We start from the raw sequence: 26,073 nt of genomic DNA on the forward strand, positions 1-26,073 counted from the left end.
AGATGATCAACCAGGCTCAAGGGCCTAACTAGCAAACCTTTGCTCCTAAATGTAATCCCAGTGGAAGATGTAAAATGTTAATGCAATGGGTAAAAGGATCAATCCACGGTCAGTCTGTAACCCTCATCTCCAACAGAAGACTCAAGTCATTCATAGTTTAAATAGATGAAGTATATTTATATTATTGAATATATAATCATACAAACTGCTACAAACAGGGAAACATAAGGTACATCAATAACAATTTACAAATGGAAATCAATATGCAGAAGCTACTATAGTGTACTGGGTGTGTTGCTGATTCAGACAGCTCACATACGATGACTGACTGAATGGTAACCCCCTGTTCTATAACCATTCTATCGATCGTATGTGCTGGAATACAAACATCCAGTACCATCATATCAAATTCACTGGATATTACATTGTCATGAGGTATTGAAATCATACAGAAATCTATTCAACATTTTACAGCATGTTGATGAATCAAGAATTTCCAAGTTTGTTATGCATGGTTCTGGGTTACATATTACGATGAGGTGATAGGTTCATTATTCTCCTCTGCACACCAAACCTTTTGAATGTACTTTTCTCTTCCCCTTATGCTGGATGCAAATGTTACTTCAGAATTTTGACAAGGGAAATTAATCCTCAGTTTGAAAAGTTATTTTAACTAGGAAATCAAGCACCAAGGATTCAGAGGTGTGTCAAGTTGTTTCATTTTGTGGAAGACTGTTGGACCAGAAGCCGCAATTTCAGAGTAAAGACAGATAAGAAGGAATTTCTGCTCTCAGAGCCTTGTGAGAAACATAAGGGGTAGTGATACTGTGGAATTATTTATCACAGACAGTTTTTGAGATTGGGTAATTAAGTACATGCAAAGCTGAGATAGATTTTTATTCAGTACGGGCATCAAATATTATCAAGAAAGGCAGGAAAGTAGTGCTGATGATGATCAAATCTGCCATCATTTCAATGAATGGCTGAATAGGCTCAATAGTCTGATGTCTTATGGTCTTAAATGTGACACGTAAAATTTTTCTATGGGATACTGGCATCACAAGCAAGACCAGCATTTGTCGTCCATTTCCAATAGTCCTTGCTTAGCCTTTTCAGAAGGTCATGATGTGGAAGTGCCAGTATTGGATCGGGGTGGACAAAGTCAGAAGTCATATGACATCAGGTTATAGTCCAACAGGTTTATTTCAAATCACCATCTTTTGGAGAGCTGCTCTTTCATCAGGTGAAGTGAAGTCACCTTACAAAGGAGCAGCACTCTAAAAGCTTGTGCTTTTCAAATAAACCTGTTGGTCTGTAACCTGCTGCCATGTGACATCTGACCATTTCAGAGGAAAGTTAAGAAGCAACTACATTGCTACTGTTTTGGAAATGCATTTTGGCCAGAATGTGTAAGGATGCAAGATTTCCTTCCCTAATGTTTATCAGGGTTTTTATAACTATTCATTATAATGGGCTAGCTTTATACTTCAGATTAAAAAACAAATTTAAATTTCACCACTTAGAATCACAGAATCCCTAAAGTGTGGAAGCAGGACAATTAGCCCACTGAGTCCTCGTGGACCCTCTGAAAAACATCTCATCCAGATCCAAACCCATACCCTATCCCTGTAACCCTGCATTTCCTATGCTACTCCACCTAGCCTGCACATCTCTGGACACAATGGGCAATTTAGCACGGCCATCCACTTAACCTGCAAATCTTTGGACTGTGGGAGGAAATTGGAGCACCAGGAGGAAACTCACAAGGATACAGGGAGAATGTGTAAACTCCATATAGACTTGGGTTCCTGGCATTATGCTAACCACTGAGACTGCATTTGCTCTGGTTGTATTTGAACAACAGCATCAGCCTGGGCTTTGGACTATTTGTCTATAGGAGTCTGGCAACATTACCACTACACCATCATCACCCCTGGCACTGCAGGACATCTTTACAGTATTACAGTTACACACCAAGTTATACTTTTCCCACAGCTTGTCAGAGGCTTCAGTATAGTGACCGTCTGAACCACACCAATAGGCCTAACCACTATCACAGGAATATGTCTGTCAGCAAAAGACAGTTAGTCGGGTTTAACATTTAGCATTTCTCAGCAGTTATTTCCATTAATATCGATGGCTTATGTTTTGGGTAGTTGCTCTTTTGCAATTCCTGTTTAACATGTGTAAATTTGCTTTAAAATTCCTGAAAGAGAAATCTTGTCGACTAATTTCTTAATTTAGTGGTTATTTAGTAATTTTGGTTATTTTGGAATATGGATAACCACAGGGGTCATAAAATTGGGGACTCCTTGGGGTACTGAATCTGGAGACTGCAACCCAGGTTCAATTCCAGCCTGAAGCGACTGTCTGTGAGGAGTTTGCTCATTCTCCCCACGTCTCCGTGGGTTTCCTTCGGGTGCTCCAGTTTCCTCCCACAGTCCAAAGATGTGCAGGTCAGGTGAATTGGTCATGGTAAATTGCCCATAGTGTTAGGTCATTAGTCAGAGGGAAATGGGTCTGGGTGGGTTACTCTTCGGAGGGTCGGTGTGGGCTAGTTGGGCTAAAGGGCCTGTTTCCACACGATAGGGAATCTAATCTAATCTAATCTACCTAAACCACTGGAATTTGACAGCACTTAAGCAAATAAGACTTCACATGCGTCTTTGTTATATTTTGTTAGGAAATCAACATAGTCTTAAGCTTTTGTTGAAGAACAGTATCAAACGCAAGATTTGATAAAATTAGGAAATGACAATTTACAGGCTGCAGCAAAGCACACCAGGATCAAGGTAACATCTGGAGCCAAGGATGACGGATACTTGAATTGGCTAGGTACCTGGGACTTGGTAAAGAAAGATTCATTTTTGTTAGTGATTAAGTACAACTGGCTAAAATTGAAACAGAAGTGAAAGTATGAAAAAGTGATTTAAAAAGAGACAAATGAGAGACGTTAAGAATACAAAAATGAAACAAAGGCCTGATTTTATAAACTGTAGTTAGTGAGGAAAAGTGAGGCCAACTCAAGGAATTCCTCGTAATTTTGATTTTCATTTATTTTTTAGATTCCCTACAGTGTGGAAACAGGCCCTTTGGCCCAACAGGTCCACACCGACCCTCCGAGGAGTAACCCACTTCCCTCTGACTAATGCACCTAACATTATGGACAATGTAGCATGGCCAATTCACCTGATCTGCACATCTTTGGACTGTGGGAGGAACCTGGAGTACCCGGAGGAAACCTACGCAGACACGGAGAGAATGTGCAAACTCCACACAGACCACCGTGCTGCCATAGATGTTTAGGGAGTAGGGCACAAAGATATAGTGTGTCAAGAAAACAGAATCTGAATTAGCAAGAAAAAATGTTTGGGCAAGAATGGTTTGTCTCTCATGTAATGATAGGGAAAACTGCTATACTTTATGCTTAAGAATCAATATCAGAGGCTTTACAGGCAGAAATTTGGAAAGAGAACGGGCCAGACCCATATTAAATTCACTTGTGAAAAGGAAATGAAGTTTGATAGATGCATATAGTTCAATGAAAGTGGAACAGAACTTGAATCATTTTAGGCAGAGGATTTTGATGAAGGAATTTTAACAAATAATATCTCTTCGGGATTAAGGTCTCAGCTGGAAGACCACGTAGTTCATACAATAAAGAGCCCTGGGAGTGGCTGACAATGGAATTGACATATAATATGATCTGCTACAGGCCCCACTTTATAATCTTCAAGAAAGAGGATGAAAGGAAGATCAACGATGAAGAGAGGCTAGGCCCTATTAAAGAAAATGGAAGAGGTAAAAACCTTAGTTCAATGAAACCAATAAGCTACTCTCGACACAAGAAAGGTTATGTGAACGTTGAATTTTGAAAATTAAAACACAAAACTGTAGAATTTGTAACATTGTGCAGTGCTTCTCTGAACAATACTATTCCAGTGAAGAGAGCTTATGACAGGCTTGAGGTTCCTCTGTGTTTGCAATTAAAGTGGATCAATGGATACTGGAACATCTTTTTAGACAAAGATAGAGAATTTTTTTTTGATGGTGCATATAATTAAATTATTCTGAAGTGACATAGAATTGTCATAGTCACTCATGTTGACAGCATTGTGATATCACTTAAAGAGTAAGGCAAAAGATCAAGCTATCATGATATAAAGCAGTTTGTGACCAGAAGCCTGATTTTTTTTGTAGTCAACCCATTCAGAGATGTCATTATACATCTTTCGAGTAATTGGGACTTGAATCCAGTCTCCTGGTTCAGGGACATTATCAAAGCACAAGCACCCCCAGAAACCTAAAAATATTACATACCTGAGGCAGGAGGGACATGAACCTGGCACTCTTCATTCAAAGGTAGGGACAGTACCATTGCACCACAATAGCCCTCTCCCAGCAGCTTGAAATTTGTGGACACTATTGGCTGCAGCTGTTGCTGTCCATAATAATGAACTATCCTATAATGTGTAGATAAATCAGTTGGAGTCTTAAAATAAGTCAAACCTATGTGGAGTGTGATATTGGTAAATTTGTATTAAGAAGCTGGAAACACATAAGTTAGGTGATCTGACTTTTCCTTCAGACAGACTGCTGAAAAAACAGCAAAAAATTTCACCTGTGCCTTAATCAATGGTCCTGTTTTGCCTGTCAATGTTGTAGATTTCATATTAGGCAATTACTTAGATGGGCAAAAGTCATTTCCAACTGTTGAAACCAAAGTTGTCCAGGAAATGTCAAATGCCCTTCTGTGAACCTGCTATGCAAGTTATGGTTTTGATTAAAACTATGTCCAAGCAGTCAGAAATGCAGCCTCTGAAATTGAAAAATGAGGTAGGTGCATCAGGCCGATGGAGTCTAGTTAAAGCCACCTGAACTTAAAGTATGGAAAATCCTTAAACAAAGTGTGACAAAACAGATAGCAACTGTACCTCAAAAACAAATAAAAACCAAAGGTAAAGGCTTTTTTGCAGTGGAAAAGCTGAATCCACCATTGATACCATAGATCTGCAAGATAGGATACTTGTTCTTCTACATAACTGAAAACGTGAAGAAAAACAAGGTAATTCCTTTTACTGGAATGGAATTACTAAAGCGGAAAAAATTTTTACTTGCGAAGAAAAATGTACTACTTGCACACAAGGAGGCAGTGTTAAACATACATTTCCTGAAAAATAAAACCAAATGGTTCAATTGTGGATTTAAACAAGATGAGGTCAACAAAACTGTTATGAAAGATAAAAATGGCGTTCAGTTGGATGAAGCAATTTTGAAGACTTGAGACATTAGCAATCATGTTGAAGAAAACAGATCAGAAGTTTTTAAACTGAACAAAATCTGTTTCAAACACTGGAAATTTCAGTCAGCATCTAATTTGAAACAACAATGGAAAAATTCAAGAAGGCAGTTCACCATGATCTTCTCTAGGACAGACAGGAATGGAAAATAAATGCTGGCCTTGCCAGTAACACCCAAATCTTGCTCAATCCATACAGGAAGAAGCAATATGACAGGTGATCTCTCCTTGGATTCCAATTCACAGATGCAATTACTCAGAACCCAGATGATGTGCCAGCAATTAGCACATTGTTCTTAACAAAGCTAGCCACAGACTGTGCACAATCCAATACATAGTTTTTAAAACCAATGTGAAGAATGCAAAGTAAAGGTAATATGTTGATCAGCAACCCAACCACTATTTTAAAAGATCAGTACTTCCACAAAGACTGCAGCATACAGTGAAGTGTATCATGTACAAGACATACTGTGGAATCTCACCAAGGATTCTGAATAGCATGTTTCAAATTCATATTTCTACCATCTAGAAGGAGGAATCCAACAACTACTATGGAATACTGATAGCTGTAAGTCAATCTCTAAGTTTTCCAGATGGGAGGAAATTACTGATCCTTCATTGTTTCCAGGTTACGCTCCTGGAGTTCCCCATCACCACTGTGGGAGTACCTAAACAAAACAGACTAAACACACTGCTTCAAGAAGTTGACTCACCATCACTTTCTCAAAGCATTCAGGGATGCCCACATTCCATGAAAAAGTGAAGAGGGCAGCAGGTCAGGATTAGAAATTATTGAACTTAATGTGGAGGTTGGTAGTCTATAATGTGGCTAATGAAAAGAAGACCACTTCCAGCTTGATTTTATGGAGAGACTACAAATATTCTTGTAAGATTCCATGAGGTATAGTGTGTTTCACCCACTAACAACTGTGATAGTTGCAACTCCCAGATCCACTCCCAGAATAAAATAAAAATGAAGGCTACAACTGTTTTGTCAGTGACACCTGGAGTTGCAGATAGGAGGGAGGAGGGCATATAATCCAGCGAGACTTGAACTAAATATTCTTTCCTGACTTGTCATAGAACTTGATTGTCAGGGGAGGCAAGCTGCAGATCACCAAGTTTGAGATGATCAGAGACGCATTCTTCTTTAACACAAAAGCTCTGCTAGTTGTTGGTCTGGTTTCAGTTGCTAAGATGAGAATCCAAAAGGAACCCAACTTTATGAAGATCAAAAGGGAAAAGATGTTGTGAATCTCTCACAATTCCCTCAATTCTCCACAAATGTTGTGAATCTGTGGAAGAGTGCATTGATTTTCCTGCTGGTTGACAACAATGGCTATTTGTTCTTTATTTCTTCCTTACTTGGACAGGGGTATTACATGCTGAAGCAGAAACATTTTCTTTTACTCAGCTTTCAAGTAAATTTTGGCTTAAGGAAGTTCAATATATACATTCAGGTGCATTCAGATTTTTTTTGGGGATCTTCTCTTAAGTTTTTTCTATTTTCTCCTTGGTTTAGTATCAATTTTGAACAGATATGATGGGTTAAAAAGCCTCATTCTGCACCATAACAATTCTATGATTCATTTCTTGCCTTGTGTATTTGTAAAGATACTTGGGATTTTTTTCAATGTTAAAGGCACGGAACAGAATTAATTTTTTCATCTTCTGGAGTATGTGGTTAGAAAAACATATCTAGTTTTACATTTCATAACTTGAAGCGCTGACAACAAAAATAGGGAGATTATTCTGAACTCATAAAAATCAGGATAGGCCTCAAATATAATAATGCAGACAGATCTGATCACTGCACTTCAGAAAGCAAGTGAGGGTCCTTGACAGAATACAAACAAGATTTATCAGAATGGCTCAGGAATGAGGGAAATTTAATTAGGTAGTTAGTTTGGAAAATCTCTATTGCTCTCCTTGAAGCAGAGAGATGAATTAAGATTTGATATAAGTGTACAAGATTCTGACAGAAACAAAAAGAATGTACTGCAGAAACTGAGGACGTCTGAGAGCATTTATACAGACAGAAACAAAAAAAGGTTGCAAGTCCGGTGTGACTTTCCTCAGAATCAAACCCAGAGTAATGTGTGTAAGTTTTGATCTCCTTACCTACAAAATAGTATACTTACCATCAAAAGAGTATATCGAAGGTTCACTGGACTGAGATGGTAGCCTTATCACGTGAAGAGGAATTCAGTCAACTTCATCTGTAATCAGTGAAATTTAGAAGCATGAGCTGTGATCTTATTGAATGCATAAATTTGTAACAAAATGGGCAGACTCTGTGCTGAACTGGTGCTTCCGCTGAGGAGAAAGAGATTGGTGGTGGTGGGGGGCGCGGTGAGGGGAGGTGGAGAGAGGAGAAGGTGGGGGAAGGGGAAGGGGGAGAGTTGGTGTCTTCATTCCGAGTGTGGTCAACCTCTGGAATTCTTTACCACAAAGGCCATGGTGGTGAAGTCACTAGATACATTTTAAAAATTAATTAGATAGACTTTGAGAGGCTGAAGGTGTCAAAGAATATGGGGAGAGAGCAAGAGGATGGCGCTGAGAAAGAGGATCAGCCATGATCCTGTTGAATTAGAGAGTGGGTTCTACAGGCTCAAACAACCTACTCCTGCTCCCTAACTTTCTCTACGAGGTTGTTTCTGTCTTCTATTAAATGGACAGATAAAAATACTCAGCCACTGCTATTCCTCCTTCCCAGTGTTAATTTTGCATTATAAACCCAGTGCTCACATTTCCTTTATAAACACCTGTAGATTTTCCTGATTTTATGTTTTTTTGCTAGTTCTCTGTCTCGCTCAGTTTTGTTACATTATCAAGTCTTGATGGGTCAGCATGCAGAGAAGGCTAAAGATACAACCAGATTAGTCACAATCTTATTGATTGGCAGCTCAGGAATGAAGGGCCAAATGGCTCACTCCTGATCCTACGACTTTTGTTTTTGTGTAACCGAAGAACAATTTGCATTTGTGTATCATGTTCAGTGTAACAAAACATCTCAAAGTTTTCTCACAGAGTGTCATGATACAAAAACTTGATATTAAGCCATGTAGTGTTACTAGGGCATATGACTGAAAGCTTGGTCAGAGAGGGAGGTTTTACAGATTATTTTAGTAAGAGACAACGATAGAGGACTTTTGGCAGTGAATTTCAGAGCTTTGGCTCAAAATTACAATGCTCACCTTTTAACCAGCCAATGAAGTACAGGTACACAATCCTTTATTCGAAACGCTCGGGACCAGCTGATTTTTGGAATAAGTGACAGTTTAGAACATAGAACAGTACAGCACAGAACAGGCCCTTTAGCCCACGATGTTGTGTTGACCACTGATCCTCATGTATGCACCCTCAAATTTCTGTGACCATATGCATGTCCAGGAGTCTCTTAAATGTCCCCAATGACCTTGCCTCCACAACTGCTGCTGGCAACGCATTCCATGCTGTCACAACTCTCTGTCTAAAGAACCTGCCTCTGACATCCCCTCTATACTTTCCTCCAACCAGCTTAAAACTATGACCCCTCGTGTTAGTCATTTCTGCCCTGGGAAATAGTCTCTGGCCATCGACTCTATCTATGCCTCTCATTATCTTGTATACCTCAATTAGGTCCCCTCTCCTCCTCCTTTTCTCCAATGAAAAAAGTCAGAGGTCAGTCAATCTCTCTTCATAAGATAAGTCCTCCAGTCCAGGCAGCATTCTGGTAAACCTCCTCTGAACCCTCTCCAAAGCATCCACATCTTTCCTATAATAGGGCGACCAGAACTGGACGCAGTATTCCAAGTGCAGTCTAACCAAAGTTTTATAGAGCTGCAACAAGATCTCACGACTCTTAAACTCAATCCCCCTGTTAATGAAAGCCAAAACACCTTATGCTTTCTTAACAACCCTGTCCACTTGGGTTTGACAGTGAAATTTTTAAAATTCTTACTGAACAGCAGACTCACTGAGTGTGCTACGAGCCCTGAGACAGAATTGAGGCCTGCCAGTGCTGGGCCACACCCACTCATGTCATATCTGAATGATGCGTATCAAGTGGATATGGAGTTAGGTTAACTGTTTGCACGCCAAACAACCTTGTTAATGAGAAAAAACTTCATGAAAAAACCTTTGGATTTCAGAGCTTTTTGGATTTCGGGTTTTTGGATAAAGGGTTGGCTGCCTGTACTTTTGAACAGTAGACATTGCTGTAATGCAAGAAACCCAGGGAGAGCTATATCACAACGGTATTCTCACCTGACCAGTGATCCAGAGACCGAGGCAATGCTCTCAAGACCCGAATTCAAATTCCACCAAGACAGACAGTGAAATAACAAAAAGGCAGATGGTGGAGTTTGAATTTGAAAAAAAAATCTGGAATTAAAAGTCTAATGATGACCAAGACACCAGTGTTAACTGTCATAAAAGGTGCAGGATGCATGAATGTCTTCAGGGACAGAATGCTGTTTTTACCTGGTCTGGCCTACATGCAACTAAGAGGGGAATAATAGATAGGACAGGTATCCCTTGATATTTCCCCTCAGTGGAGGAATCAATGACAAGGGGGCATTGATTTAACGTAAAGGGCAGAAGGTTTAGAGAAGATGTGAGGAAGAACTTCTTCACCCAGAGGTTGGTGGAAATCTGAAACTCATTGCCTGTAAGGGTGGTAGAGCAGAAACCCTCTTAAACATTTAAATATTCAGATGTGCTCCTGCAACACCAAAGCACACAATGTTGTGGGCTACGTGCTGAAACATTGGATTGAATAGTTAGGTGGTTGTTTTTGATCAGCAAAGATGCAATGGGCCAAAGGGCCTTTTTCTGTGTAGATTTCTGTAACTCTATTACTCCAGACCCACAGTAATTGTTTAATTCTTCACTGCTCTCACAAATGGCCCTTGCAAGCTACTCACTTGTATTAAACTGCAAAAAAGTCTCAGAAAAAAGAAATCTGATAGACCACCTAGGCAATGGCAACCCTGGCCTCTGATAAGTATGAATTCCCCTCAGAAAGTCTGGGGCTATGCTAAAATTGGGACAGCTGTTTCACAACAAACTTAATCATCAGCCTGATATAGTTATACTCATGGAATCATATCCTGTATATATCATGTTCCAGACAAAACCATTTCAATCCTTGGGCATGTCCTGTTTCACTGGTAAAACAGGCACAGCAGAGGTAGCAACACAGTGGCATACAGGCAGGAGAAAGTTACCCAGTGAAATCCTCAGTGTCAACTCCAATCCCATGTCGTCACATGGTATAAGGTCAAGAATGGTCAAGGAAACTTAATGGTCATCACTACCTACTGCTACCCTCCTCTACCCACCCTCATGGCTGATGAGTCAGAGCTATCCCCTGGTGAATGCCATAGGCAGCGCTGAGGAATGCCAAGGACTCAATGTACTCTGGGTGAAGTGTTCAATAATCACTACTGACAAAGCTGCTCAAGTCCTAAAGGACATAGCTGCTAGACAAGATCTGCAGCAGGTAATGAGGAAACTGAAACAGGATAAAATACACAACCTTATTTCTCCAATCTGCCAGCCACAGATCTGTCTGTCCATGATAATATTGGTAGGATTGCTCGAAATAAAGTCCCACCATCACAGTGTATGCACTATGGCAATGTTAACTGGAATGGACTTCGAACCAATCGAACGACCGGGCATCCACGAGGTGCTGCAAATCATCATCAGCAGTCAACAGTGCTCCAAAATAATCTGCAATGGAGTAGATTCAATGGGGTAGAAGGATCCACAAATATTCTCAGCCTTAGTGATGGAGTACCCAACAGATCAGTGCAAAAGATAAGCTGATGCATTAAAATCAATCTTCGGTCACAAGTGCCAAATGGATCATTCACCTCTGCCTCTTCCTCTGGAGGTCCCCCGCATCACAGATGTCAATCTTCAACCAAGTAGATTTAGTCCACAATATATGAAAATACAGTTGGAGATATTGAATACTGCAAAGGCTGTGGATACTGACAACATTTGATCAATAATACTGAAGACTTGTGCTCCAGAACATGCGATGCCCTTGGCCAAGCTGTTTCATTAAAGCTACAACACTGGTATCCAACCAACCATGTGGAAAATTGCCCAGGTATGTCTTGCACACATAAAACAAGACAAATCCAACCTGGCCAATTACCACCTGATCAGTCTATTCTCACTCAATAGACAATAGACAATAGATGCAGGAGTAGGCCATTCTGCCCTTCGAGCCTGCACCGCCATTCAATATGATCATGGCTGATCATTCCTAATTAGTATCCTGTTCCAGCCTTATCTCCGTACCCCTTGACTCCACTATCTTTAAGAGCTCTATCCAATTCTTTCTTAAAAGAATCCAGAGACTGGGCCTCCACTGCCCTCTGGGGCAGAGCATTCCACACAGCCACCACTCTCTGGGTGAAGTAGTTTCTCCTCATCTCTGTCCTAAATGGTCTACCCCGTATTTTTAAGTTGTGTCCTCTGGTTCGGCACTCCCCCATCAACGGAAATATGTTCCCTCCTGCCAGAGTGTCCAATCCTTTCATAAGCCTATACGTTTCAATCAGATCCCCTCTCAGTCTTCTAAACTCAAGGGTATACAAGCCCAGTCGCTTCAGTCTTTCCGTGTAAGGCAATCCTGCCATTCCAGGAATTGACCTCGTGAACCTACGCTGCACTCCCTCAATAGCCAGAATGTCTTTCCTCAAATTTGGAGACCAGAACTGTACACAGTTCTCCAGGTGTGGTCTCACCAGGGCCCTGTACAGCTGCAGAAGCACGTCTTTGCTTCTATACTCAATCCCTCTTGTTATGAAGGCCAGCATGCTATTAGCCTTCTTCACAACCTGCTGTACCTGCATGCTTGCCTTCATTGACTGGTGGACAAGAACACCCAGATCTCTCTGAACAGCCCCTTTACCTAATTTGATACCATTGAGGTAGTAATCTGCCTTCCTGTTCTTGCCACCAAAGTGGATAACCAGACATTTATCCACATTAAACTGCATCTGCCATGCATCTGCCCACTCACCTAACTTGTCCAGGTCACCCTGTAATCCCCTAACATCCTCATCACATTTTACCCTACCACCTAGCTTTGTGTCATCAGCAATAAAGTGATGCAAGGAGTCATCAGCGCTGTTATTAAACAACATTTAATGAGCAATAACCTGCATACTGATTCTCCATTTGAGTTCTGTCAAGGTCACTCAGCTCTTAACCTCATAACAGCCTTTGATCAAAAATGGAAGTGGGGAAGGAGAAGTGAATACTCTTGACATCAAGGCCATGTTTGAGCAGGTGTCATATCAAAGAGTCTTAAAAAAACCAGTGTCTATTGGAATGAGGAGAAAACTTGTTACTGGTTGGAGTCATAGCTTGCACAAAGGAATATGGTTGTGGTTGTCAGAGAACAGTCATCTCAGCTCCAGGATATCTCTACAGGAATTCCTCCTCACCCTTGGCCCAATCACCTTCAATAGTCTTTCTTCCATCAGAAGATCAGAAGTGGGGATGCACACAGCTATTGAAGCAATCCATCTCCAAATGCAGCAAGACGGGGACAATATCAAGACTTGGCTATCAGCCCTCCAGTTTGGCAAAGTGGAAAGAAACACTGGCACCAACATTTATTGTCCATCCCTAAACTGCTCAGAGCGCAACTCTGAGTCAACCACATTGTTATGGGTCTGGAGATACATGTGGGCCAGACCATGAAAGGATGACAGATTTCCGCCCTTGAAGGAACTAGGGATGACAATGTCCCATGAATTTTTATTCAAGACGTCAAATTGTGCACGCAAGCTCCCATAAACTGTACGTGAAAGTTGTTTTTCCTTAAGCTGATCAAGGGATAAGCATTGGCCAGGTTATCCAGGATTATTCACTGCTCTCAGTGGAGCCAGGGGACCTTTTACTGCAAGGACAAATGGGAGTTTGGTTTAAAATCTCATCTGAAAATTTCAGTTGTAAAAATGTGGCCCAAAGGACCATAAAACTGTTCACACATGAGAAAGAGGACTGGCTGGCTTAACTTGAGGGTCACTAGGCCTCAGGCCAAGACAACATAACCATCAGCTGGTACAGGAATTGAACCCTGCTGTGAGCATCACTCTGCATTTCCAATGAGTCATCCAGTCAATGGTGCTACACCCTCCCCTGACCCTAGTCTTCAATGCTATACTGGGGTGTCAGTCTTGAACTTTCATGTGGTCTACATGCACTTTAGTAAGAATATAAGAACTAGGAGCAGGAAAAGGCAATTCAGCCCCTCAAGGTTAGAGTGGTGCTGGAAAAGCACAACAGGTCAGGCAGCATCTGAGGAGCAAGAAAATTGACGTTTCAGGCAAAAGTCCTTCATCAGGAAGGGCTTTTGCCTGAAACATTGATTTTTCTGCTCTTCGGATGCTGGCTGACCTGCTGTGCTTTTCGAGCACCACTCTAATCTTGACTGACTCCAGCATCTGCTGTTCTTATGTTTGCCTATTTCAGCTCCTCAAGCCTGCTCTGCCATTTCATACAATCATGGCTGACCTCATCTTAGTCTCAAACCCACTTTCCTGCTCATGCTTTATTCTGCTTTACAAATTAAACATATCTATCTCCTCAAATTTATTGTGTCCCAGTGACCACCATACCCTGGGATAATGAATTCCAGTTTCATCACCTTTTGAAGGAAGTAATTTTTCCTCACGTTTTACATCTGCTGCCCCTTAATCTAAAACTGACTTCTCATTTTAGGTTGCCCCACAAGGGGAAACATCCGCTACCCTGTCAATCAATTTTACAGTTTTGCATCTGTCAATTAGGCCTCCCCTCATTTTTCTAAACTCTCGTGAGAACAGACATAAATTGCTCAATCTCTCCCCTCAAGACAAACCTTTCATCTCCAGAATGAATCTAGTGAACCTTGGCTATCGCTAAGATTCTTCATGGCAGACTGGTCATGGAATCCAAGGCAAAGTGGCATTTTGGCTCAAAGGCAGGAAGCAGAGGGATGTTTCTGTAATTGTAAATCCATTTCTAATGGGGGTTCCATCAGGCTTGGTGCCGGGCTCTTGCTTTTTGTGGTGTACAATGTAAGGAATATGACCAAGAAGCTCATGGAAGAAATGGAAATTGGTAGGGTGGTAAATAGGGAGGAGGACAGATGTAAACTGCAGAGGAAAACAACAGACTGGTCAGGTGGACAGAGCAGTAAATGGAATTCAACCTTAAAAAGAAAGAGGTAATGTACTTGGGAAGGGCTAACAAGTTAAGGGATTACAGTTAATGGTTGGACACTAAAAGTACTGACCCAGGAAGACCCTGGTGTGCACATCGACAAACCTCTCAAGGTAGCATAAGGTGGTGAATAAGGCACAATTCCCCTTATTAGCTGAGGTACAGATTACAAAAGCCAGAAGGTCAGAACAGAATTGTATAAAATGCTGGTTAGGCCACAACTAGCAGTTCTGGTCATCACATTGTAGGAAGAATGTGACTGCACTACAGACAGTGCAGAGGAGATTTAGGGAAAGAAAATCTGAGCAGTGAGGAAAATTTGGATAAGCAGAGGTTGTTTTCCTTGGAGCAGTGCAGGCTGTAAGGGGACCTGATAGAAGTGGATAAGTTTATGGGGAGCATTGACAGGATGGATAGAATGGCAGTTTTTCCACTAACACAGAATCAATAATCAAGGAATACTAAAAGACTTGAACTCCCACCTGAATTAGAAACTACTGTAACACTTAAAACAATTTTCAAATATTGGGGTTGGTTAGCTGGTTAGTGATGCAGAGTGATGTCAACACCATGCATTCTATTTCTACACGAGCTGAAGTTACCATGAAGGACTCTCCTCCTCGATCTGTCTACTCACTTAAGGTGTGGTGATCCTCAGATTAAACCACTATTAGTTCCCCCTCTCATGAGAGAACAGGCCTTTGGACCTCAAGGATGCCTGTCAGGTCCAAATCTGAAAACCATACACAAACTGATCATAATTCAGTACAGCTTGGATCAACGTGCACTCCCTCATAAAATCTGTTAAGTTTATTCCTGTTTGCTTCTGTAATCTACTCCTCTGCTACCTACTAATGAGATACAAGTCTTTCAAAGGAATAACAGTTTCAGTAAAATTGGGTCCACTAAACCTTGTCTACCAGCTATAGAATTTTTATGTAGCTAACGAGTCACAAAAAAAATCTACATTTTCAAAAGGAGTGCCAGCTAGTGCAGAGACATTTTCCTCGCTGAAAAAAAAACGAAAAATGAAATCCTGGAAGTCTGAGACATTGGCAGGAGTTGGTAGGAAATATCAATAGGGTCTGGTGGCATCCATGGAGAGAGTGACAGAATTGGCATAATGGCTAGCACTGCTGCCTCACAGCGCCAGAGACCCGGATTCAATTCCCACCTCAGGCAACTGTCTGCGTGGGTTTGCTCCAGTTTCCTCCCACAGTCCAAAGATGTGCAAGTTAGGTGAATTGGCCATGCTAAATTGCCTGCAGTGTTAGGCCTGCAGGAGGAATTGGTCTGGGTGGGTTGCTCTTCGGCGGGTCGTTGTGGACTTGTTGGGCCAAAGGGCCTGTTTCCACACTGTAAGTAATCTAATTTAATCTACTTCACCAAAATTAAACTTTTGAATTCAGTTAGCCTTTGCCAGAACTGAAAATAGCTGGGAAAATTTATAATTATGACGATAATGGGAATGAATACGTACATGGAGATGAGGACCAGGCAAACAAAAGCTATAGCTGAAACCTTAAGCCACCATAGACCCCCACCTACTTTCAGTTCTGATGGGGATTCACTGGACTCAAAACCTTGACTTTGCTTTCTCTTCATGGATGCTGCTGGGATTCCCCAGAAATTTCTGTTTTGGTTTCAGTCTTCCTAACTTCATGTTCAGGTCAATAAGTAGAATTTAGGGGAATAATAAACACCAGAGGGAGAGCTGGCAATAGTGGCAAACACAGACAAGTGTTGTGGTTAGTCAGAATTCAGGAAGCAGAGAGTTAGACGACTAATGAGTGTTGATGCTTCAGCCTCCTCCCACCTGTCTTCAACACCAACAGTCTATGTCCCAGAGTCGGGGTTGGCATTTGGGCCTTGCTTTTATTGAGAAAAATTAATAATCTGGAGCTTGGTTTTCAGAGGACAATGTCTAAGTTTGCAGATGACACTAACCTTGGAAGAACTGCAAACTGTGGGAAGGACAGTGTGGAACTCAAAGAATATTGACAGGTTGGTGGAGTGGTTGGAAAGTCGCAGATAAGGTTCAATGCAGATAAGTACAGGGTGATGGACTTCAGAAGGAACAACATTGAAACATAATATAAAATGAAAGGGAACAACCAGACATTGCAGATTTCGGACAGAACTGGGTATATGAGTGCATAACTCATGAAAGCTGACAAGACAGGCTGATTTATTCATTCATCTCAGGACATGGGCATCACTGCCTGGTCGATCTTTTCTTGCTGGTCTCTAACTGCCCTTGAGAAGATGGTGGTGCGCTACCTTCTTGAACTGCTGCTGTGCACCAGCTGTGGGTTGACTCACAATGCCACAAGGGAAGGAATTCCAGGATTTTGACCCAGTAATAGTGAAGAAATGGCGATATAGTTCCAAGTCAGGATGGTGAGTGGCTTGGAGGAGAATTGCAGAGGGTGGTGTTCTGATGTATCTGCTGCCCATGTCCTTCCATGGGTTTGGAAAATGTTGTCTGAGGATCTTTGGTCAACTTCTGCAGTGCATCTTGCGGACTGTACTCACTGCTGCTACTGAGCGTTGCTGATGGAGTGAGCGGATGTTTAAGGATGTGGTGTCAATGAAGCAGGCTGTTTTGTCCGAGATGGTGTCAAGCTTCTTCAGTATTACTGGAGCTGCACCCATTCAAGCAAATGATGAGTATTCCATCGTGGTCCTGACTTGGGCCTTGTAGATGGTGGACAGGCTTTGAGGAATCAAGTGAGTTACTCGCCACCGTATTCCTAGCATCTGACCTGCTCTTGTAACCACTGTGCTTTTGTGACGAGTCCAATGGTAACCCTCGATATGTTGATCATAGGGGATTCAGTGATAGTAAGATCATTGAATGTCAAGGGATTGTGATAAATTGTCTCTTATTGGAGATGGTCATTTCATGGCATTTGTATGACATGAACGTTAATTGCCAATTGCCACCCAAACCTGGATATTGTCCAGATCTTGATGCATTTGAACAAGGATCGCTTCAGTATCTAAGGAGTCGCAAATCGTGGTGAATATTATGTAATCATCAGCAAACATCCTCAATTCTGACCTTATGATGGAAGGAAGATCATTGATAAAATAGCTAAAAGATGGTTAAGCCTTAGACACTCCTGAGGAACGTTTGCAGAGATGTCCTGGAGCTGAGATGCCTGACCAACAACCACAACCATCTTGTTCAGTATGACCCCAGTCAATAGGGTGTTACCCGGTCTATGGTGACTCCAAATAAACAGAGAAAATAGGAGATGTTTGCCAGTCAGCCCTTTGAATCTGCTCCACAATTCATTATGATCATTCAACTCAGTACCCTGTTCTTGAATTACCCCCATAACCTTCGATCCATTTAGCTCCAAGTGCTGTTTCCAACCCCTTCTTGATATCATACAATGTTTTAGCCTTAACTACTTTCTGTGTTCGTGAATTCCAGAGGCTCACCACTCTCTAGGTGAAGAAACTAAACTCAGCCCTAAATGGTTCACCCTGCCTCCACATATTGATGCCCCTGGCTCTGGACACTCTGGTCCACAAGAACATCCCTGTACCCCAGTGGTTACAGTCTGCCATTTGGAAAACAGAGCTGAAAATGTGTTGCTGGAAAAGCGCAGCAGGTCAGGCAGCATCCAAGGAACAGGAGAATCGACGTTTCGGGCATCAGCCCTTCTTCAGGAATGAGGAAAGTGTGTCCAACAGCCTGCTGGACACACTTTCCTCATTCCTGAAGAAGGGCTTATGCCCGAAACGTCGATTCTCCTGTTCCTTGGATGCTGCCTGACCTGCTGCGCTTTTCCAGCAACACATTTTCAGCTCTGATCTCCAGCATCTGCAGTCCTCACTTTCTCCATTTGGAAAACAACCCATTTAGAGTCATACAGCATGGAAAAAGACCCTTCAGCCCAACTCATCCATGCAGACCAGGTTTACGAAACTGAACTAGTCCCATTTGCCTGCTTTTGGCTCATTTCTCTGCAAACCTGACCTATTCATGTACCTCTCAAATGTCTTTTAAATATTGACCATAATACACAGGAGCAGAAATTAGGCCATTCAGCTCATCGAGTCTGCTCCGCGATTCAATCATGCCTGGTAAGTTTCTCAACCTCATTCTCCCGCTTTCTCCCCATAACCCTTGATCCCCTTGACCATCAAGAATCTGTCTAAAATATACTCAATGGCCTGGCCTCCACAGCCTTCTGTGGCAATGAATTCCATAGATTCACCACTCTCTGGCTAAAGAAGTTTCTTCTTAACTCCATTCCAAAAGGTCTTCCCTTTACTCTAAGGCAGTGCCCACAAGTCGTAGTCTCTCCTACCAATCTTCCCAACATTCAATCTTTTCAGGCCATTTACTATTCTGTAATTTTCAATCAGATCCCCCTACATCCTTCTAAACTCCAATGAGTATAGACTCCGCATCCTCAAACATTCCTCATACGTTAAGCTTTTCATTCCTGGGATCATTCTTGTGAACCTCCTCTGAACACACTCCAGAGCCAGTACATCCTTCCTGAGATATGGGGCACAAAACTGTGCATAACACTCCAAATGTGATCTGACGTACGCCCCTACTTTTATATTCAAACCCTCTCATAATAAATGCAATCATTACATTTGCCTTCCTAACTATTGACTCAACCCAAAGTTGTACCTTCAGAGAATTCAGGACTAGAACTCCTAAGTCTCTTTGCACTTCAGACTTCTGAAATTTCTCCCCATCTTGAAAGTGGTCCGCGCCTCTATTCTTTCTACCAAAGTGCATGACCTCACACTTTGCCACGTTGTACTCCACCTGCCACTTCTTTGCCCATTCTCCCAACCTGTCCAAATCCTCTTGTAGCTTCTGTGCCTCCTCAATGCCACCTGTCCCTCTACCTATCTCTGTATCATCTGCAAACTTAGCCAGAATGCCCTCAGTTCCTTCATCTAGATCATTAATGTATGAAGTGAAAAGTTGTGATCCCAATACTGAGCCTTGCCGAACACCACTTGTCACTGGCTGCCATCCTGAGAAGGACCCTTTTATTCCCCCCCATTCTCTACTTTTTGCCAGACAGCCAGGTTCCATACTTTGCCTCTAAAACCAGGGGCCCTTAGCTTACTCAGTAGCCTCCTGTGCGGCACCTTGTCAAAGGCGTTCTTGAAGTCCAGGTAGATAACATCCATTGGCTCCCTTTGGTCTATCCTGTCTGTTACTTCCTCAAAGAATTCTAGCAGATTTGTCAAGCATGACATCCCCTTGATGAAACCATGCTGACTTTGCCCTATTATACCATACACACCTAAATATTCAGAAATTTTATCCTTTAAAATGGATTCCAAATCCAACCCACGACCGAGGTTAGGCTAATCGGTCTGTAATCTTCTGTCTTTTGCCGTACTCCCTTTTTAAACAGGGGTGTCAAGTTAGCGATTTTCTGGTCCTCTTAGACACTCCCTCACTCTAGCGATTTCTGAAAGATCACCACTAATGCCTCCACGATCTCTTCAGCTATCTCCATTGGATCTCTGGGGTGTAGTCCGTCTGGTCCAGGTGATTTATCCACCCTCAGACCTTTCAGTTTTTCTAACACCTTCTCCTTGATGATGGTCACCATATTCAGCTCTGTCCCCTCATTCTCTTGAATTTTTGGGATATTACTCGTATTTCCCTCTGTGAAGATTGATGCGAAGTAATTATTCAGTTCCTCAGCCACTTCCTTGTTCCCCACTATCATCTCTCCAGCGTCATCTTTCAGTGGCCCAATGTCCACGTTTGCCCTTTGTGTCAAAAGAAACTCTTCGTTTTCCTTTATATTACTGGTTAGCTTACACTCATTTTAATCTCCTCCATTTCTTTTTTTGTTGTTGTCCTCTATTGGTCTTTGTAAGCTTCCCAATCCCCTCGTTTCCCACTGCGCTTTGCCACATTACATGCTTTCTCTTTTTCTTTTGTTATCCCGGACTTCCCTCAACAGGCATGGTTGACTTATCTACCCTGTACCATGCTTCTTTTTCCTTGGGATGAGTTTCTGTTTTGTTTACAGAATTATTCCCAGAAACTCCTGCCATTGCTGTTCCACTGTCTTTCCTGCTCGGCTCCTCTCCCAGTTAATTCTACCCAGCTCCTCCCTCATGCCTCTGTAGTTGCCTTTATTCAGCTGTAATATCGTTACCATCGTTTCCATCTTGAATTGCAGAGTAAATGCAATCATATTATGCATTCAGTATTGGCTGTTAGGAGACAGTGAGGACTGCAGATGCTGGAGGTCAGAATCAAGAGTGAGGTGCTGCAAAAGCACAGCAGGTCAGGCAACATCCAAGGAGCAGGAAAATCAACATTTCGGGTATAAGCACTTCATCAGGAATCATGAAGGGCTTAAGCCCGAAATGCCAATTCTCAGTATTGCCTGTTCCCTACTGGGCTCCACCACAAGCTGCTCCAAAAGGCCATCTCGTTGACATTCCACAAATTTTTATTCTTGCAATCCATTACCAACCTGATTTTCCCAGTCCACCTGCCAAGTCTATATTAAAACCCTCCACAATCACTATAATTTTGCCTTTCTTACATACCTTTGCTATCTCCTGACTCATGTTTGGTGGCCTGTACATAACTCCAACTATAAGTTGTTACCTTTGTGGTTTGTCAATTCTACTCAATCTGACCCTCCTTTGTTTCTTACTATTGATTTAATTTAATTTCTTATCCATAAGGCACTCACTGGAATCATAAAGTGGGGACTCTTCACTGAATTTAAGAGAGATCTATGAACTTTTAAATAAATAAGTATGTGTAAACACTGGGAATTAAAACAGGAGTTGTTCTGATGTTTATTGTTTTTTTTTGTTCATGGTCTTTGTTCACTGTCTGCTAATCAAATTTCTATCCATTTCAATAGGTGAATAGCAAAGGTGTTTTCCTTAGGGTTGGGGTGTTCAAAACTAGAGGCATAATTTTGAATTGAGAAGAGAAAGGTTTAAGAAGAATCTAAGGGGTAACTTTTTCCACAGAGGGTGGTTCATATGTGGAATGAACTGCCTGGGGAAGTGGTTGATGCAGGTACAGTTACATGTAAAAAAACATTTGGACAGGTGTTTGAATAGGAAAGGTTTAGAGGGATATGGGCCAAATGCAGACAAATATGAGTAATTTGATTTGGCAAACTTGGTCAGGATGGACGAGTTGGATCAAAGGGTCTGTTTCCATGCTATTTCTATGATGTTACACTTAGATATTCACTTTCATTGCAGTAGTTTACAAGGTTACTTGAAAAAGGAATTGGTATGATTCTTGAATAACACAAACGTGATGGACTAAATGATACTTTTCCAGCAAGTGTTGGTAACTTAATGAACCTTGGCTCAAAGTCGATGAGCTGGAGTCTGAGCTTCAGTCAAAGACACATCAGGTACAAAGTTAAAAATCACACAACACCAGGTTATAGTCCAACAGCTTTATTTGGAAGCACTAGCTTTCAGAGTGCTGCTTCTTCATCAGGTAGTTGTGGAGAATAAGACTATCAGTTTTTCTTCATGTGAATCCAAGGAAAGCGATGGGATCAGACGGAGTGCCAGGCCATGCACTCAGAGCATGTGCAGATCTACTGGCAGAGGTCTTCGCAGACATCTTCAACCTCTCCCTGCAGCAGGCCACTGTTCCTGCCTATTTCAAGAGGGCCAACATCATCCCTGTGCCTAAGAAGGCTCATGCAGCATGTCTCAATGACTACCGTCCAGTGGCCTTAACCTTGGTGGTCATGACCAAAGGCTCGTCATGGCATCAATCAACTCCGGCCTCTCCACTACTCTTGACCCACTCCAGGCCTCATTCCTGATGAAGGGCTCTGGCCCAAAACTTCAATTTTCCTGCTCCTCGGATGCTGCCTGACCTGCTGTGCTTTTCCAGCAATACACACACTCTCAACTCTGATCTCCAGCATCTGCAAACCTCAGTATCTCCGACTCCAATTTGCCTATCGGACCAACAAATCCACATCAGATGCCATCACTTGTCCCTCACTCGTCCCTCACTCCTCCCTAGAACACCTTGACACCAAGAACAGTTATGTAAGAATCCTACTCATTGACTACAGTTCAGCCTTCAACACTACTATTTCCTCAAAGACTGATTACTAAACTTAGTGATCTCGGACTAACCCCTACTCTGCAATTGGATCCTCAGTGTCCTGACCCACAGACATAATCAGTGAAGATTGGGGATAATGTTTCATTCTCACTAACACTCAACAGTGGAGGCCTCGGGGGTGCGTATTCATCCCCCGACTGTACTCACTGTATACCCATGACTGCGTCGCCAAATACCAGACTAATGCCATTTACAAGTTCGCTGAAGACACCACCGTAGTCGGTTGAATCTCAGATGTGACAAAACAGACTACAGACGGGAGGTGGAAGACTTGGAAAAATGGTGCACTGAGACTAACCTAGCTTTCAATGCAGGCAAAACCAAGGAACTCATTATTGACTTTCAGCGGGATGTTACTCATGCCCGCTCCCTCCCCCCCCACTACACATTAACAGCACAGAAGTGAAACAAGTGGACAGTGTCAAGCTCCTGGGAGTGGTCACCCACAACAAGTTTTCTTGGACTCTTCGTGTGGACGCACTGGTTACAAAGGTCCAACAACATCTCTTCTTCCTCAGGCAGCTGAGGAAATTTGGCATGATGGCTATTACCCTTGCCAACTTTTATAAGTGTGCCATCGAGAGCATTCTGTCTGGATGTATCACTACCTGGTATGGCAACTGTACCATTCAAGATCGGAGACTATTACAGAGAGTGGTGAACTCAGCCTGGACAATCACAAAGACCAACCTCCCATCTACAGAATCCAGCTACCAGGCCTACTGTCCAGGAAAGGCCGCCAGCATTCTCAAAAATCTATCCCACCCTGGCACCCATCAGGGAGAAGTCACAGAAACCTGAACACACGCACCAGCTGGTTTTCCAACAGTTCCTACCTACTCTTGTTAGAATATTGAATGGACTCACAAACTCAACACTCACCTGTATCTGTGATTTGGTTTTTGCTGCTGGTTACCTATTATTTACTATCTATGCTACTTAACTATGTGATCTGCCTGTACTGCTCGCAAGACAAAGCTTTTCACTGTGCCTCGGTATACATGACAATAAATTCAATTCAATTCAGTAACCAGAATTTAAAGCAAAAGATTACTATATCATGCAAATGAAATAATAAATTGAACAAACCTGGATTGATGTTAAGTCTTTCATCTTTTAGAATGGGTTGCAGGTTTCAGTTGATTTATACGTATACCCCAGAACTTTTTTTAAGTCACCTTCTCGACATAACGTAAGGTTTTATAACAAAAGGTGACAGCTCAGCTCAGCCAATGTATTAAAGGTGTGAGGTTACAGTCTGTCTGTATCCCAATCTTGAGTCAGACTGGTTCTATTTCCAACGTGGAATTTACACAATATTACATGTGTGAAAACTTGGGAGAGTGTGTGAGTATGATGGAATATGAGGATGTGTGCACGGATGAGTGTGTGTGAGAGCGTGTGTGTTTGAGTGTGAGAGTGTATGTATGTGTGCGCATGTGTATCTGTGAGTGAGAGACAGACAGACAGACAGAATGAGCATCTCACTAAGATGCAGATTGTGCATTTTTTGAGCAAAATAGAATGTATCTGCAAATATAATTCTGCAAATAAAAATTCACTTCATGGACTTATATGTGTGCATGTGCGCGTGAGAGAGAAAGAGAGACAGAGCGAGTGTGTGAGAGTGTGAGTCCACGTGAGAAAATGTGTGTGAGAAAGTTTAGTAAAGTGTGTGCCTGAGTTTGATGGAGTATAAGCCTCATGGGTATCGAACTTGGCTATCAGCCTCTGCTCGGCCACTATGCGTTGTTGCTGAACCGGATGTCTGCCTTGGAGGATGGTCACCCGAAGATATGATGCCAATTGTCACTTAACACTGAAGTGTTCCCCATTGGGAGGGAACATCCCTGTCTGGTGATTGTTGAGTGGTGTCCATTCATCCGTTGTCATAGCATCTGCTTGGTTTCACCAAAGTACCATTCCTTGGGGCATTCTTGCCTGCAGCGTATGAGATACACAATGTTGACCGAGTCACATGAGTACCTGCCGCTTACACAGTGGATGGTGTCGCCATGGGTATCCGTGTTGACATTTTGACATGTCTTGCAGTGGTTGACATGACAGGGTTGTATAGTATTGTGGTCAATGTTATTCTGAAGGCTGGGCAGTTTGCTGTGAACAATAGTCTGTTTAAGGTTTGGCGGTTGTTTAAAGTCGAGAAATGGAGGTGTACAGAAAGTCTTAGTGAGATGCTCATTCTGTCTGTCTGTCTCTCACTCACAGATACACATGCGCACACATACATAGACTCTCACACTCAAACACACACACTCTCACACTCAAACACACACACTCATCCGTGCACACACCCTCATATTTCATCATACTCACACACTCTACCAAGTTTTCACACATGCAAACCAAGCGTACACATTCATGCAAACACACACTTTCTCTCTCTCTCCCACATACACATGCGCAAACATACAAGTTTGTATTTGTACAATTATATTTGCAGATTATATTCTATTTTGCTCAAAAATGCACGATATGCAGGCAGTCAATGCAAAATAATATTTTGTAAATTCCACTTTGGAAACAGACTCAAGATTGGGATACTGACAGATTCTGATCTCACACCTTTAATGCATTGTATGAGTTGAGATGTCACCTTTTGTTATAATTTTACTATAAATCCTGTGCGTTATGGTCTTATTCTCCGAAACCATTTGATGAATGAGCAGCGCTCCAAATGTTAGTGCCTCCAACTAAACCCGTTGGGACTATAATCTGGTGTAGTGAGATTTTTAACTTTGTCCACCCCAGTCCAATAATGGCACCTCCACATCATGGCAACACATCAAGAAGTGGGAGAGTTGCCTGAATGCTGTGTTTTAGGAGGCAGTCACACCCTTTGGATTAACTATCTTGAATTTGGTTAGTGGTCAGGAATGGGAGGGTGTTACCATAAGTGAGGCAGGTAGATGGATGCAGGCGGTAATGCTGGAGGCACCTCAACTCTGTCCCAATAGGATTGAGATGATTGCTTTCTAGTGTTTAGTTGGAAAGGGTGGCAATGGTGGAGAAAGTATAAGCAAAATGACCATAGCACAGGGAACCGTTCAAGTGGTGAGGGGAGAAGCAAGGAAGAAATGCAGTCACAATTGAGGATCATAAAATTGGTGAACAGACACTTCATTGTAGCCATGTTTGAGAATCTCAAAGGCTACGTTGCCTACCTGGTGCCAGGGTGAAGGATATCTCATCTGGGTTGAAGAACTTGGAGCAAAAGGGAAAAGATCCTGTTGTCATAGTCCATGTAGGCACTAACAATATCATTGGAACAAGGAAAGAGGTTCTGGAAAAGCACAGCAGGTCAGGCAGCATCCAAGGAGCAGGAAAATCGATGTTTTGGGCAGGAGCCCTTCATCAGGTTCCTGATGAGAGCCCTTAATCAGGTTCCTGATGAAGGGCTCCT

The 26,073-nt window shown here is 42.2% G+C and overlaps 2 long non-coding RNA genes across 2 annotated transcripts in view; one reads left to right on the forward strand and one right to left on the reverse strand.

Annotated features, from left to right (window-relative positions):
- The window catches only part of LOC140455780 (uncharacterized), a 37,170-nt gene extending 33,264 nt beyond the window's left edge, over positions 1-3,906 (forward strand). Inside the window, exon 2 of the long non-coding RNA XR_011953037.1 lies at positions 3,066-3,906. This is a non-coding gene — a long non-coding RNA (uncharacterized lncRNA). The remainder of the gene's footprint in view (positions 1-3,065) is intronic.
- LOC140455769 (uncharacterized) lies at positions 157-26,014 on the reverse strand. Its single transcript, XR_011953028.1, has 2 exons — positions 25,835-26,014; positions 157-7,518 (listed from the first exon to the last, which is right to left on the reverse strand). It is a non-coding gene; the product is annotated as an uncharacterized lncRNA (long non-coding RNA).
- Between the last annotated feature and the right edge of the window lie 59 nt (positions 26,015-26,073).

Source organism: Chiloscyllium punctatum, chromosome 3, assembly GCF_047496795.1.
Source record: "Chiloscyllium punctatum isolate Juve2018m chromosome 3, sChiPun1.3, whole genome shotgun sequence".
NCBI lineage: Eukaryota > Metazoa > Chordata > Chondrichthyes > Orectolobiformes > Hemiscylliidae > Chiloscyllium > Chiloscyllium punctatum.